We start from the raw sequence: 17675 nt of genomic DNA on the forward strand, positions 1-17675 counted from the left end.
TCTGGGGATTAGGGTGTGGACGTTTTGGGGGAATCATTATTAAGCCTTTCACATCATTTAATTACGAGGAGGCTCTGAAGGGAATAGGAAAGTATGGAGACAGCAAAGGAGGAAAGACAACAGAGGGATACAAAAATAATTTTTTCTGAGACTATTTTCATCCATGTCCTAATATCTAATATATTACAAGCTCACTCCTGCACTACTGTCTTTACTCATGCTTTTTGCCCTGCCCAAATGCACACTCTCGTTTATACACTGCCTGTCCAAAGCATCACTTGTACTCAGGTTCCTAGGAAGATCTTTCTTCCTATAAGCAAACAACCAATATTTATTCAAAGCCTTATTGATTTTTTAATTGTCCAGAATCCCTAAGCATTTCAGAACTGACCATTAGCCCCTACTAATGGTTACTAAAATAAATCTCACCTCCTACAAGTAACGTATAAGAGGTAAGAGCATGGGATCTATAGATGAGTGCCTCAATCATACCCCAGATCATATCGCAGATCTGCCACTCAGTAGCTGAGTACCCTTAAGCAAGTTAATAAACTTCTCTGTGTCCCAGTTTCCTTTTCCATAAAATAGGAATAACAGTAATATGAGTTTAAGTGAGTCAATACACATGAAGTGCTTACAACATTGCCAAGCACACAGTATGCTTGGATTACTATTGTTAATAACTATGTAAGTGATTTGAGAATATATCTTATTTTTAGGCTATATTCAATAAGATTCCAAATTCTTTAGTTGTTTATAATTTTCTGCTATTTGATTTACATAAATGCCAGTAAAATATAGGTGAAAATTTTGAAAAGAGCTTTTTGTTTCTGAAAGTTCTCTACTTAGGAAAGAATATATTAATGTTCATTAATAGTCACTGTTATACACAATTTAATGTCAGTGAAACTGGCAGACTCCTCTTAAAAACTACAGATGAGATAAAACTATCATAAAGGAAAGCAAGAGAGTGATGATTTATGGCTACAGGACCATGGTTGCCTTTGTAGAGGAAGGCAGAAGTTTCCACGTTCTCATGTGGCGATAGCTGGCAGGCAGCAGCCTTCCCTTATGATGAAGCACAGTCTCCCCACTTCCCTATGAGCCCTACAACTCTGTTGTCCCACCCAGACTGCCTCATGCAAGTACACACACACACACACACACACACACACACACACACACACACACATTTCCTGTGTGCATTAACTATAGCTTGTATCAGAAGCCATCCTTACTTTTAAAATGAGGAAATTTTATTTGACATTCTAGACAGCTCTTTTCAAACAAAAGAAGTAAATATACATAAATTTCATTTTGGCCTGAATTGTTAAAGCAAAAGATAGGTAGCTAATGTCGCGATATTATGCTGAGGAGAAAATCTACAAGACAACAAGCAGAGCATAGATGTACCTTCTGAAGGGCCTTGGGTCCATACACATTTCAATTTTATTTAAATTTCTAATAACTGGTGTTTTAAGTGATGTTTTCTACAGTGAATTTTGTTCCACTCTTTTAAGAGAACTAAATTTTAGGCAAAATATATCCTTATTAGTACCAATGAGAAAATACACCATTTGCTCATTCATTTAACTATTATTTATTGTGGTTAGAGATAGTGCTTAGTGATAAATAATATTAATCACCAATCTTTTAAGTGATACTGTAGGTAGGGATCACCATATCCTCACTTTTTGGAGACTCTGAGAAAGTAAGTATTGTCCCAAAGGTCATAAATCGTATTATTTGCAATGCCCGATTAAAATTCCATTCTGGTGTACTTCTAAGCCCTTGGAATTTCAGTACAAAGTGCTGTTGCTTATTAACTATCCTACTTCATTTAATAAACCCCACTCAGTATTTAGAAAATTGTTTCACTTTTGGAGCTTAAGAAACATGTATTGAATAAATGTATAAACGAAATATATCAATTATTAAATTTAAGCATTTGGGGATATTATTCCTTTCTTTCTTCACTTGGGATCTCCCAAAGAAAGAATTTAATAGGAAAATACGTTTGAACTATAGCAGCAAACTTAAAATGCTTTGGTTTAAGTAAAAGCATACCTGCTATCAGTGGCTTAAACATATGGTTATATTCATAAATCTTGAATGACAAGAAATTCGGAGGTTAATCCAGCAGCTCACTCACGTCAGGCTTTTCCATCACTTATGATTGTCCCAGCTCCACCCTCATGATGACCTGAGGCTGCTGCAAGCCTCACAGTCGCATACAACCAGGTTCAAAGGCAAAGGTGGGAAGGGAGGGAGGGGTGCACCTCTTATGTACCCCTTCCTTCCAGTCACAGGGAAACCTTTTCCCCAGAGTCCCTCAGCAGAGTTACTGTTACGTTTGTTTAGTCTGAACAGGATCACACGGTTAATCCTAAATCAGGTAAAAAGGTATAGTGTTAGTGTAATTGACTAGATCAACCACTAGTCATGCCCCATGCAGAGTACATTTCTTCCCCCAAATGTGAATAAAATCAGAATTCTGTTTGCAAGACTGAACGGAGGGATGACTACTTGGTAGGCAGCCAGCAGCAGCAGGGGCTATGTCCTTAGGACTCTCTCCGTGCCACACAGTGGGCAGAGCGCTATACATTCCTCAAACATCTTAGGGACAGAAGGCGTTTTCAATACTGTAATTGTTTAGACATCATGACACAAATACATAAAGGAATAATAATTCACACAAACCAATACAATAGGTATTTTTATTTTTCCCATCAATCAATAACAAAAGTAAGAGTTAGAGAACATAATTACCTTGCCCAGTACCAGCAAATCTCAGCCATCTCAGCAAAGAAACTGAGAATAGCTGTAATTCAAGCTCATCTCTGGGTCCAAAGCCGTAGCTCTTAATAAGACACACTACCCCGATGTCACTTGAGGACTGCCATTTAGAGTAATTGAGACAAATTCTTGTTCCATGTATTTCCCTTCTTTACTGTGTAACAGCTTTAATAATTGATTGCTGTTCCTTTGGAATCAGAATTAATATCTATGAGAACATAATGCTGTGCAAAGTATCACAGGTATTGTAAACATCAAAATCTAGTTTCTGCCTTCTCGGAGATAACAGGCCACCTGAAAAACTGGCAGGATGGGGTAGGAAAGCTCTGTATTTTCAAACTAAAAGGATCTTAGCAAAATTACCCCCCACCCCATCTCTCTGTTTCTCTCTCTGTTTCTCTGTCTCTCTCTCTGTCTCTCTCTCTCTCTCTCTCTCTCTCACACACACACACACACACACACACACACACAACCGACCTTGACCAACCAACAACCTTCATAAAAACTAAATATAACGTCTCAACTATTATCTTGGAAATGAATAAAGACTTGTCTCTCCAGGCTACAACTTCGAATATACAAGTGTTGTTACTGACTGCGAATACCTAGAAAACATCTAATAAAACCAAGTATCTTTCAATCAATGATAGATTAATTGAATTTAATATGGTAGGATTGGAAAAGTCACAGTAACTAATTACCCTTATAGGCTTGTGAATATCTCTAAGTGTGATATATAGTATCACACTTACGTATTTTAGTTAAGGGTATTGTTATTAAATTACCCTGAAATATAAATGTTCGAGGTTATAGAGCTCATTTACTATTTATCTATGTTCTAAGATGGAAGGTCACCTTTTAAGATTTAGTTCTTATATTTTCAAATGTGCTTGTGGCTTATGATATCAACCTTAAAATAATGCAATTATGTTACCTAATGAAATAATAGCAATCAATTCCCACAAATATCTGGAGATATTAAAAATATGCTGCAAAACTGATTGCCTAAACTATATTTTATCACCCAGTAGCTAGTAAGTCTAACTTAATTACATGATGCGTGCTACCTATCATCTCTTCTCTCATTTCAAATTGAGCAGCCTCCGAAGCACTGTTCATTTGTTTGCAAAATGCCACTGACATATACATTAGCTCTTTTGGTGGCATAAAAAAAATCCATCTTCTAAAAGCTGTGTGACTTTCACAAAGAGTCAGTGTTTACTATCATTCCCTTAAAAGCACTTCTAATTGAAGAACCAGGGGTCTGTTGCACACACATGTGCACATGTGTAATTCTCTTTATAAGAGTTCATTTTTGGGTCAATATCAAGCCAATTGATAAATGAATTAGGGCTTCACAAGCATTTTTTTTTTTCCAGGGGTGAAACAAGAGAAACAAAAAAACCAGAAAGGTAGGAAGCCTACCTAATACATACCACAGACTGTCCTAGACTCTGTCTAACATAATCTCTTACAAGTGAGACCATCTCAGGGCAGTAGTGGGAATGGTAGCAATTTCTTCATGGTGTTGGAGGTAAATAAAAATAATTATATTTAAAAATACTACTACAGGCACGCCTGGGTGGTTCAGTCGGTTAAGTGTCTGAGTCTTGATTTTGGCTCAGGTCATGATTTCAGGGTTGTGAGTTCAAGTCCCACATCAGGCTCAGTGATGAGCCTGGAGCCTGCTTGGGATTCTCTCTCCTTCTCTCTCTGCCTTCCCTCCCCTCCTCTAAGTAAATAAATAATATCTTTTAAAAAAATACTACTAAAATTATTAAGTATCTATCATGTGCCAAGCACAGGTACTCCACAAGTATGCTGTCATCTCAAAGCTTATAAAAATTATACAAATGTTGTTGATATGTAAATTTGTCTACATTGGGCCCCCCTACATACTGAAAGTTAGCTAGCTACAGAGCACATTTTAAAAAAACAAATTTTGCTTTGGCCTTGTTACTTCAATCTCAATTGCCTTATCAATTAGCAGGGAATTCAAACAAAAAAGAAATTCACTCCCTCTTGAGTTTCTAATCATAATTACATTTGGAATATTTTCCAACATAGTTTAGAGTTTTCTTTCCAAGCTTTCTTTCCTTCCTTGTTTAGCCATTTTCAATGAAGAGCTTTCAATGCTGTGTTACATACATTTTGTGTTTTTTAAAAATATATATTAGAATTATATCTGTATTAATAAAACATTTAGATAGGGCATGCCCTTCACCTTGAACTCAATTGTTGTGCTGTGCAGCAATTCTGTGCGCACTTAGAACCCAATCAATATCATTGCAGTGCTTGGTACATATTAATGACCCTTTTGGTCTCCTATCCCCTGAAACCCATAACTTTTACTCAACTGACACTGACATTTGTATGTCATATGTGTGGAAACCAGATAATCAATATGCTAAAATCCCCACCCTAACCATCCCCCCAAAAGAAGTACATGTTCTGAATAATAGCTTAAGACAAGAATCAGAAAATTATTTCTGTAAAGAGCCAGATTGTAAATACTTTAGAATTTGTGACCATGCCCTATGGTTTTTGTCCATATTACTGTATTCTGCCCTCTCAAAGGAAAACAGCCAATAAATATGTAAACAAATGGGTATGGCTATGTTTCAAAAATTAGGCAATGAGCCTACATTCACATTAAAAAAAAATAGGCACATTTAGATTTTTTTATGACCAAGAGTGCTCCAACTGGACAGAAATTCCTAAAGATGGCAATTGTAAATTCCAATCAAAATATAGGACAGGGGCTCCTGGGTGGCACAGTCTGTTAAGCGTCTGACTCTTGGTTTCAGCTCAGGTCATGATCTCAGGTTCCTGGGATCGAGCCCCACTGTCGGGCTCTGTGCTCAGTGTGAAGTCTGCTTGAGACTCTCTCTCCCTCTCCTTCTGCCCCTCCTCCCCATGCTCTCTCTCCAAAATAGATAAATAAATCTTTAAAGAAATACATAGGACAAAACAACAAAGAAAAAACCCAGTAGTAACAATCATCTAAAGATACCAGTGAGTAAGTAAACAGATTTTGAATGTGAGTCAACACTATAAAAAAAAAAAAAAGGTGGCACAAGACAAATTTTCATTTTTAAGGCATTATTCTGATGGAAAGCTTTGATCAATACCATGCAGAATCGTTATATTTCTGATAGAAAACCTGGAGGCAAACCATAAAAGACTCTCAACTATAGAGAACATACTGAGGATTGCTGGAGGGGAGGAGGGTGGGGGGATGCGCCAAATGGATAATCGGCATTAAGGAGGGCAATTGTTGGGATGAACATTGGGTGTTCTATGTAAGTGTGAATCACTAAATTCTACTCCTGAAACCAATACTACACTCTACGTTAACTAACTTGAATTTAAATTTAAAAGAAAGAAAACCCGAAGCTTTTCTGGGCTAAAAAAAAATTCTTTTTAAATGCAAGACTTTTGGACAAACGCAAATTTGGAACCAGAGAATGGGAACCCCTAAAAAGCAAAAGCTAGAGTCAAGACACAAATTCTACATTCAGACTGATCTAAATCTCTGCACAAACCCTGAACCATGTGTGAGCTGGATGAACTCAAAGCAGCCCAACTGAAGATCAAAGTAAGAAACTGAGTTTTGAGCCACTTCCAAGTAGATAGAGTTTATAGTTCGAGTTCAAACAATCTCCTGCTAATATAAAAAACATCAACACTATAAAAAAATTCAATGTCTCCACAACAAAATTTCAAAATTTCAAGGCCTGGATTACAAATACAAAATTATTCCTCATTTGAAGCATCAGGAAAGTACAACCCAGTCAAAGAAAAAACTCAAAAAGAACCAACCATGAGATGAGTCAGATATTTGAATTAGTAGACAGGATTTTAAGAAAGTTGTTATGAATAATAAATAAAAACATGCTGAAAATGAATTAAAAAGGTAACAAATTTTAGCAGAGATATAGGAACCAAAAAAAAGGGAAATTCTAAAAGTGAAAATACAATAAGTATGTAAGTAAGTTCATTAGCTGGATGCCAATCGAAATGGAAATGACGGAGAGCAAACTCAAATATAGATCAACACCAAATATCTCATCTTAAGAAGAGAGAAAGACTTTTAAAAATGGACAGAGCTTTGGCTAGCTGTGGAACATCAAAACGGTAAACATACATGTGAGCCGAAGATAAAATAGACAAACATTTCCCAACTTTGTTGAAAGATATCATATTACAGATTCAAGCTCAGCAAAACCAAACAGGAAAGCCATTCCAACCTTTACATTTTCTCTCTCCTTTATGAGTCCCTCAAAGCAAGCGACGACAATAGAAGCTTTTGTCTGAATCATCACACGACACTTGGATGTTCCCTTACATCTTCATTGCTCCTGTGCCATGAAGACGTGGTTCCCTGATCCTCCTAGAACTTTTGTCAGGTAATCCACGCTTTCCAGTAAATCCCTACCTGCAAAACTAGCTGCAGTGGATTCAGTGGTTTTCAAGGAAACACACTGACCAAGATGACAGTTAGGAACCAAGTGGTTGAGGAAATTTGGATTATTTTTCTAACTCCTCTGATTTGAAGGTAATTAGGATCCAGTTGACTTTAGAAGATGGGACTATTAACCAATAGTATGCAAGAACGTGTTATTTAATTTTATTAAGCCTGTAGGCACATAGAAAGAAATGATGTGAAGGCCAACAGACCAAGGAGCTATTGTAACAGATGACTAAGAGAAACATGAAGAATTCAAAAACCTTGGAGAGGCAGCTGTTTTTAACTAGACTAACTTCAATATATAAGCTCAAAAAGAGTAAGATTCTACCTTTTGTTTGAATGGTTGGCTGATATTTTTGAGATCTATTATAAATGAAATTGAGGTACCCAAAATTCATTGAAAGTTCCAAAGATTAAATGACATAAAGTTGATGGAATAGATTTATTATGAGCAACACACCCAAACATCCCTTAATCCCGGCTCTAGAAAGGCTGTGTTATGGGTTGAACGTTTGTATTTCCCAAAATTCATATCTTGAAGTACTATGGCTTTAAGAGCTTACTGCTATCAACCAAGGTGATTATGAGTTAAGGGAAGAGAAATGTCCAGATTTTTAAAGATTTATTTGACATGGTCTCGGACTTAGTTTTTCTATTGCTGCTATAACAAATTACACAAATTTACAGTATACACCCCCCCACACAAAATTACGGTTCCAAAAGTCCTAAGTCTGAAATGGGTGTTAAAATGAAGATGTCAACAAAACTTCCTTCCTTTCTGGAGGCTCTAGGGGAGAATCTAGTTTCTTCCTTTCCTAGCTTCTAAAAGCTGCCCATATTTCTCGGTTCCTGGCCCACTTGTATCTTCAAAGCCAGTGATTACTGGTCAAGACTTTTTCATATCACACTTTGACGCGATCATGTGCATTTCTTCCATTATAAGGACCCTCGTGAGCATATTGGGCCTACCTGAGTAACCCAGTATAATGCTCCCATCCCAAGGTCAGTTAATTAGTAATCTTTATTTCATCTACAACTCTAATTCCACAACATACCCACAGGTTGCCGAGAGTAAGACATACTTTGGGGGATCATTACTCTGTCTACTACAAGGCTCTAAACTAACAACTAATTGCTGGCCACACAGGATATTATGGTGATCTAGCAGTGACAGTGGGAATTTATGAGGGTCAAATCAGAAGTCGAGTTTGACCTGAATTGTGCTCATAGTGATCTTAGAAGGCTGGCAATATCATGACACTGGTTCCCTAACCCATGAAGTAAAGGTTATTTTAAAAGAAAAAGGCAAGTGAAGGCTTTTAAAACCACATTTCTAGTCAAAGTAATAAAGCAAAAGCAATATCCCCTTTCTGGGAGAATTGGAAAGATTAGGGCCCACATCAGAATTGAAAGGCACATAGGTGGAAATACCTATTATGTCCTGCAATTCATTGGCCTCTTGGGACCAAAGGGAGGTACAGATGCCTCTTGCAGTTGCTGTTCCAAATTCAATCTCTTTACTGAAACGAAGTTAGCGCACCCTTTAGTTCACTTAAAACACACACACTTACACATATTTTACCTATATTTTGATTACATTTATATGTATATAATCAGCACAAATCACAGTAATATATAGAATAGACACATATTTTCTCTCTCCCTTTCTTCTTTTTTCTTGGTGATAATGTTAGAGTTGTATCCAGAGGTTACTGGATGTTAAAACCAGATTATGAGGATGAGACATCCACTTTTTTTTTTTTTTTTTTTTGCTGTAGTTACCACCCATTTAAATTAGGAGTCTTAAATCCAAAGCAAAGTAATTCCTCAGAGCTCTGAATACACTGTATATACTAGGTAGACTTAGCCCATTATGTCAGCAAAAATGAAGACGACTTTACTCAGCTATCTCTTTCAACCACTGGTTCTGAGTGACTCTTAGGGATGGGGATAGGGGCAGAATTTCCACCCACAGTGGGAATATAAATACAAATTCTTAGTTATAGATTTTAATATTCCTGCCATGTAAGATTTATGAAATCAAAAAATCCTATAGCTAATAGAAACTTATCAATTGCTTTCACAGCTTGGGCTGAGATCAACGTCTCCTACTTAGATGGTATGAGCATTTTCCTTGAAACATTTAAAAACAATACCAGTGATGAAATTAGGAACATCTGCCAATGGTTTGCTTGAGAGTATTCTTCCTTGTATGCATAAAAATGGAAATAATAGTAAAACTGTAAGGCACCCCACAATTTGATACAAACAGCTTAATATAATCACATTTTAACAGCTACTAATATAACTGTTGGGGTAGCATATAAGCAAAGACTTAATGCCAAAGAAAGGCAGACTGTTGTCAAAATATTTAATATCTTCCTGGAGCTAAAGTAAAGCAATATGTAAGATTTAGGTTTATTGTTCCCCAAAACATCAACTGCTAGAGGATGTTTACCAAAGTTGTCCTTCCCTGAATTGTGAAGTTGCAGACAAATAAACCTGCAGGATGACAGAGTAGGATTGTTTCAGGGATACAGTTATGAGGATGTAGTCTTCAGAGATTTCTTTGTAAAACTTATGAATGTCTAAGATAAATATTGCACTGTTCTCACCTTACATTGTTTTCTTTTCACATAAATGTTGTTATAGATGATAGTGTGATTGAGATGTAACCTTTAAAAGAAACATTTAATTTCATAGGGCCAAATCATAAAAATCATGCCTACTAACAACAATTTGTAATAATAACTTACACAGTAATTACAGACAACTGAGAGTGGACTGCAGTATATAATTACAACACCCTCCCACCTTGAGAGAACCACTGTAATTTCATCTAGAAGTCTTTAAGAAAAAGCGAAGTTTACAAAGGCAAGCTTAAACTTTGCAAACTTATTTTGGTGACACCAAGAATTATAATTACATTTCTTTAAATAAAATATATGAAACTAATAACACTTTACTTCCGTTCACTATATTTACCTCCTGGCATGAAATCAACTTTCAGTAATGTAAGTACAATACAGCCTAGAGAAACACATATTATGCTGTCAAAGAGAATTAAGACAGATGAGCACTCATCCTAGCTCCTAAGGTCCACCATCACTTACAGTAGCCAGAGGGGGAAAAGATGGAAAGTTATTACCCAGGACTACTCTGATCTATTATTTGTGGGTACCATCCCCTCACAGCCACTGCCACTGTTGAGCCCCAAGCATTAAGCTGAGTAAGGACAGTTCCAAATTACAGAAACAAACAAGAAATGGCTGCTTGTCTCTACTTGGATGCAGGGCCAACAAAACTTCAATCTGGGGTAGATGCAGGTGAAAACAGGATTGAACGTAAGTTTAGAAGAGTGAGAATATGCACAAAAATGGAACATGTCACAGATAAGTTGGAAGACTTGGCAATAAATAAGGAATACATGTATAGACCAAGCCTAACCGTATGCACTTCAAGCCATTTGTTTTATTAGCACCTTTGGCTGAGCCTCTCCATTTTCCTCCATCCCCCATCACTGCCAGATAACAGTAAAATAGTACTTTCACCACCCAAACATTGAATTTTTAGCCTGAGATAATAGTAAAGTTTCTCCAATGATTGCTTTGGGCAGATTGAGAAGTGAAAAACTCCATTCTCAATTTGGATCTAGACAAGTCACTTAAAATTTCTGAACCTCTGGATCCCCATTTGAACAGATAACACTAACGTCTAAGGATTAAAATAGTGTGTACCATCTGTCTACCCGAGTGCCTGGTATATGAACACTCCATACAGGAACTATTCGTATTTGTATTTATGAAAACAATGGCAATCATGATATTAAGTAATATCTTTAGTGACCATTCACCTTAATCAACCTGATTAGACTCCTTCCTATACATGCTGCTCTCTAGCATCCCATCCGAGAGCACAGGCACTAAGCAGTGAAGTTAAACTGCAAAAGAAAAGACTTAAAAGAAAGATCACTCTTCTAACTAAATGGTATCACCCATACTCTACTCCAAAAATTCGTCTTTCATGATAATAAGAATCTAATAATTTGCTACCTTTCTCCTGAGAGTGTTGTACTACTCAAGTGTCTGGGTATTTGGGTCTGTGAAGATACTTTCCTGGAGTATGAATTATTTGAAAGGAGAAAAGGAAGAAAGAAAGGAAGGAGAGAAAGAGAGAGAAAGGAAGGAGGGAAGGGGCGAGAAAGGAAGGAGGAAAGGAGGGAGGGAGAAAGAAAAAGCAAGATGGATTCCCCTTGTGAATAAATAGAGAAGGAATATAAATAGAGAAGGAATATAAAATAAAGAATATAAACTTTGAATAAATAAGAAGGAATATAAATAGAGAAGGAATATAAAATAACAGATGAGTTTACTAAGAGTTACCATTATAGTCTTAGGGGCTACTGACTGTGATCTTGATTCAATGGTTTTCCTGTGATAGATTTCACTGGCCTATGGAAGCAGAAGTTAAGGACCTGGGTCCTTGTAAGGATACAAACTATATCTAAGATCCCTAGATGTCAATGAGTCCCTGTAATGCCTGAGCACTTTGCAAAAGGAAAATTAAATTTTCCAAAATAATTCCACTTTCAATAATGAGTATCCAGGTAATTTTGGCCAACCTTCCTGCTGAAACCAACTTTACAAGTAGGACAAATTAAAAACAAAATTCTTGTTTTACTAGGTAAGAATAAGTTCGTAAGAATTAGCAGGCTGAGTAAAACCAGATTCTTTGGAATCCAGAGAAGTGAAGTGAGTCCTATACTCAGGCTGCTTTTCCTCTAAGGTCTTCTTCTTTATCAAAGATGAGATCAGGAGGCTGAGCTGAAAAATTTATAGCCTCACAGACTCAGGAGATCAAAAATCTTGATCTACTTGGTCTCTAGTTGGGGAACTACTAAATCATCCCCACCACCCTAAGCAGATACTGAAATGGTTATACCCTAGAGGATTAACTGGAATTAAACTATCCCTACTGTACCCAGCATTCAAATCTGGATGGACCAGAAAACCTCAAATTTGAAATCAGATTAAGGAGAAACTGACTTCTTAGTGTCCTTATGTGTCTGGAATCGTTCTTGAAGGAAGAAAACAATCTTATCATCAAAAAATTATTATAATTTTTTGTTCAAATAAGCAGTGGGGTTGGGGGAAGACACAGTTCTCTCCCCCACCCTGTGAACAGTCATGTTGTATTATATAACATAACTTGAGCATTCCTAACGGACTGCTAGCTATTTATCAATGGCAACTATTTACTGATTGAAAATGAGAAGCAATAATATTCATCTGACCAGCTGTCTCTTAAAGCCATTTACATGATGATGGGACTCAATTATATTTTTTATTTCAGTCACTCCTGATAAATTTGAAGAAATAAAAAATATCTGCAATATTTTGAAAAAGGAAGATGAACTAAAATGTGTTCTTTTGAAGATGTGTTTCTTCTGAAAACACATAACATGTATGTATATATATTAAGAAAGAGGAAAAAGTGAGTCAAGCATTCATCTCAAAATTGGAAAATAAAGAATAGACTGAAACAAAGTAAAAAAAAAAAAGCAGAGATAAAGTAGAATATATATAATTTATATATATATGAATAAAATATACTTTGTGGGTCCTATAAAAAGTAGCTTATTTGGGAAAAAAATCCACTAAACATAAAATCCACAAACCTCTAGTGAAGTTGAAAAAGAGAGGAGCTACAAATATGCAGTATTGGGCTTAGAAAAGTCCTCACTACAGATCCTATGGTCATTAGGAAACTAATAAGGAAATTATAAGCAATTTCATAACAAATTTATTTCAAATGAATATATATTAAGTTCATGGTAATTTCATAATTTATCAAAAATGACACAAAAGATACAGAAAATCTGAATTTAACTGTGGGAGACACTGGATCTATAACTTAAAACTGAATGAGAAAATCTGTGCCAAGAGAGATTCTCTGATAAATGTTACCAAACACTTAAGAAAGAGAATACCAGTACATGTTCTTTTTCAAAGATTAGAATAAAACTCACTTAATGAGTTTAGCCAACTGCAAGTTAAAAAAAAAAAAAAAGGTGAGAAAACCAGTAAAAGAAATAAGTTAAAGGCCAATCACAACCCCAAGCAAAAATCCTAAACAAATTAGCAAACTAAAAACAGTAATGTAAAAAATGGTAAAACATTACAACCAAGTTCATTTAATTCCAAGAATGTGAGGTAGATTCAAAGCTGCATTTTTCTTCATTAATAAAGAGAAAATCATATAATCTCAAAATATGCAAAAATATTTAATAAAATCCAAATTTCAGCAAACTGGAATAGAAGGAAAATTTCTTAATCTGATAGAATGTCTATAAAAATACAGTGCTACAGAGAATATCATAGAAAATCATTTAAAAATTAGTCAACTATCTAGGAATAAACGTGGAATTAGATGTGCAAGACCTCTATTAATAAAATTGAACTTTTATTGACAGAAATAAAAGACCACAAAATAATAGGATATACCACGTTCATGTATTTATAGATTTAATTCTTTAAAGGTGTCCATTATCAACTAGGTTCCACAGATTCAACACGTTCCCAATAATCTCAATAGAACGTATGTGTGTGTGCACGTGCGTGTGCGTGTGCGTGTGTGAGAGAGAGAGAGAGTGAGAGAAAGAATGAGTGATAGGACAAACATAATCTGACATTCAAATAGAAAGTTTAAGGGCCAATGATAGCCAAAGAAGCCCTTGAAGAAGACAAGTGGTAAAACTTGCCTCCCCAGATTTTAAGCCTTATAAAGCTGTACAACTATATGTGGTATTAGCATGAAGATAGAAAAATAGATTAATAGAACAGAACTGAAAAAGTGACCTGTGCATTATTTAAAAGAACACTTGATTTTTTAAAAAACCTACACTGTAGAGCAATGAATATAGGATACTCTTTTCAAAGTATGACGCTGGGAAATTGGATATTCTTAAATAGTAAAAAGAAAAATTGGATTTATATTCATAGCCTACAAAAAAAATGTTTCATGGAGGTTGTGGATATAAATATAAAAGGAAAATAATCTTCTGGGAAAATAATATAGAATATCTTCATATTCTTATGCAAAAAATAGCTTTTAAATAAGTTACATATAATACTATCAAGGAAAATGATAAAATTAAGAATATTAGTTCATCAAATTAATTAGTTTACTAATAAATTAAGGTAGTGAAATACCAAGCCAAAGAATGCAAAGATATACAGGCAACACATAATTTTAAAAGGACTCATATCCAGTATACATAAAAAGTTCCTATAAATCAATTTAATAACACAAGAAATCATTACAATTACATGGGTGAGTGATCCAAGCAAGAAAGAGTCAGAAGAGAGCAGAAGGTTGTGTGCTCTCCAAGGACTTATTTCCTTCCTCGAGATCCCTGCTTTCCCAGATCCCCTTGTTCCAGGCTTTCTAGAATCTGGATTCTTTAACTATCCTCCAGTTCTATGAACCCCATAGTGTGCCCAAAGCAGTCAGTGCTCAGTAAGTATTTCTTGTTTTTCTCTGCTTTCCCCAGCCTTTTTGTAGGTAAGTTGCAGTTATTTAACCTGTTCTGGTCAATGGACCATCAACAGAAGTAAGCAATGATCCTTCCTGGCCAAGGTAGTTTACCACTGGCGTTCCTTCTCTTCCTTAGAGCAGTATCCCAGGTGCCATGTGTTGCACATGGGGCAGCCTAAAGATGAAGAAAGGCTGCTTGACTTGCATCCAACTTTACGTAAGAACAAAATAAGCCACTGGGTCTCTGCAGTTCAATTTTTACTTTGGTCAGTCACAGTGGGTTTCTGTCCTAATTTATACACCAAGACAACAAATGCAAGAAATTTGTTGGGTCTAAATATTAATATATAATTTCGTACATAAACTATTAATGCTTCTTGCAAGGAACAGAAGAGTTCATTTAAATATACTGGAGGAAACAGAAATATAGTCTATTGTAAAAAGCAAAACAAAATATTAAATTAGTTAATTTAATTATTAAATTATTATAATATAAATATTTATATATTTATATATATTTATTTTATTATTAATTATTAAATATATATATTTATATATATATTATTATTTTTATTTTAAATATTTAAAAAATTTAAATATATTATTATTTTATTTTTTATTTATTTATTTATTTATTATTTTATTTATTATATATATTTTATTATTATTATTTTATTATTAATTATTAAATATATATTATTATATATTTATTTATATATTAATATAAATATTAAATATTTAATATAAATATTAAATAAATAAATATTAATATTAATATTAAATTATTAAATAGTCTATTGTAAAAAGCAAAACAAAATATTAAATTTCAGCAAAACAAATATTAATTTTCAGCAAAACAAAATATTAATTTTCAGCAAAACAAAATATTAATTTTCATCTGTCAGAGTCTCATTAGTTTCACAGATCAGTTCTAGTATTTGTTGCTGTGCCAACTAATCTGAAAACACAAGTATCTTTATCTCCCTATTATACACTTATAAGAAATGAAAACTTCATGCCTAATTCTCAGATAATACAAATAATAAGTCCCTTGATTTAAGCTATGATAGGCGGGACAGTCTGTTGTCAACAACAATGCACATTTCAAAAGATAAACTGGAAATGTAAGATCAAAGTGTGAATTATAATTTAAAAATGATTTAGAAAACTTTTTTTTTATGTGGAAGCAGATCTCATCTTCAAGCACAATGTATTTTAGGAACTAAAACTTTCATTGGCAAACTTAAGTTCCCATATATTTTCCAGTGTCATTATTACTCAGATTCTCAAAGAGCAGCACAACAAAAATGATTCTTGGGTGATGATTATTATTACTTTTTAAAAAATACATGTTACTGAAGAATGGTGATTTTTAAATTCATATATTTCAGAAAATTTTAGGAAAAATGCTAAGAGTAGGGCACCTGGGTGGTGCAGTTAAGCATCTGACTCTTGGTTTTGGCTCAGGTCATGATCTCATGGTCGTGAGACAGAGCCCCAAGTCGGACTCCGAGCTCATGCGGAGATTCTCTCTCTCCCTCTCCTTCCGTCCCTCCCATTCCTGTTCTCTCTCTCTCTCTCTTTAAAATAAATAAGTAAATCTTTTTAAAAAAAATACTAAGAGTAAAGAACAAAAATACCAATCCTATTTTGTATTATTATAAACAGAAAGAGGGAAAACATGAAAATCTTGGTGGTCATAATTTCTAATAAAATCATTCAACCCCTTATATTAAAAATTCATAGGACTGACTAAATCTCTGAAATTTGTTGCCTGATGGCTTTGCTATCCTGTTCTTCATAAAAAGACACACACTTTTTTTTTTTTAAAGACACACTCTTTAGACTGTGACCATTGAAATACTGAAACCACACCAATGGAAATATGAAATTGATTCTGTTTATCAGAATTCTGGTTCTAGTGTTTGTCAAAGTTTTACATAGTTTCTGAAAATAAAGCACCTGTGGGAGACCAGGACATCAAACTCATCTGCCAGGGAACCACTGGACGTACTCCTTTCAGAACATGGGTTCAGGTAATCTCAACAGGCTTCCTGCTCTGATCTTAGTATCATAGACATAAGCTGATTTAGTTGTTGCAACTCAATGTCTCCCCGTATCTAACTGACCCTCCCTCCTCATGCCATTCTGTGGCAGCCCCACCCTGTAACGAACAAATCTCTCTACATGTCCCGATTCTTCTGGCATTTTCTAACTTCAACTCTTCGTTCCAAATCCCTAGGCTTTTCCTTTTTTAGAAATGCTTTTGTTAGTTTATCTCAGGGGAAGCCTATGCTGAGTCTTTATCTTTTTTCTTTTTATATACTGAGACATCTCACTCACTCTTAAAATTCTAGTTAATATCTAAATCTTAGTGATTCTCATGAAACTAATCCCAGCCCAAGAAACTCCTATGAACATCAGATTCTAAATGCAACTAACTCCTATCACAAAGATTTGACTTATACTTAATTTTTATTTTCTCAAATAATCTTCTGCTTTGATAATTTCTACCACATTCAAGGGCACCTCTATATTATAGTCCCACCCACCCACAGAAACATTCAACATGGATGTTACTCTTAGTTCCTTTTGCTCCCTCATCATTGACCACATCCAGTTAATCACCCAGGTCTATCAGTACTATCCCTGAAATCTGTCAAACCTGCCTAGTACTCTTACCCTTGTCTAGACTCATCTGGACCACTGAAATCTCCCCCTGACTCCATTGTGCCTTCATCTAATCCATTTTCCCTGAAGAAATCTCTCTAAAACCCAAGCCTTATCGTGCCTGGTCCTCAATATCTACTCAAGGTTTCTATAATAAAATTCAATTATCTAACATTGCATGATTTATCAGCTATGTTCCTAA

This window comes from Ursus americanus, chromosome 8 (assembly GCF_024610735.1).
Source record: "Ursus americanus isolate L20-20 chromosome 8, mUrsAme1.1.p, whole genome shotgun sequence".
NCBI lineage: Eukaryota > Metazoa > Chordata > Mammalia > Carnivora > Ursidae > Ursus > Ursus americanus.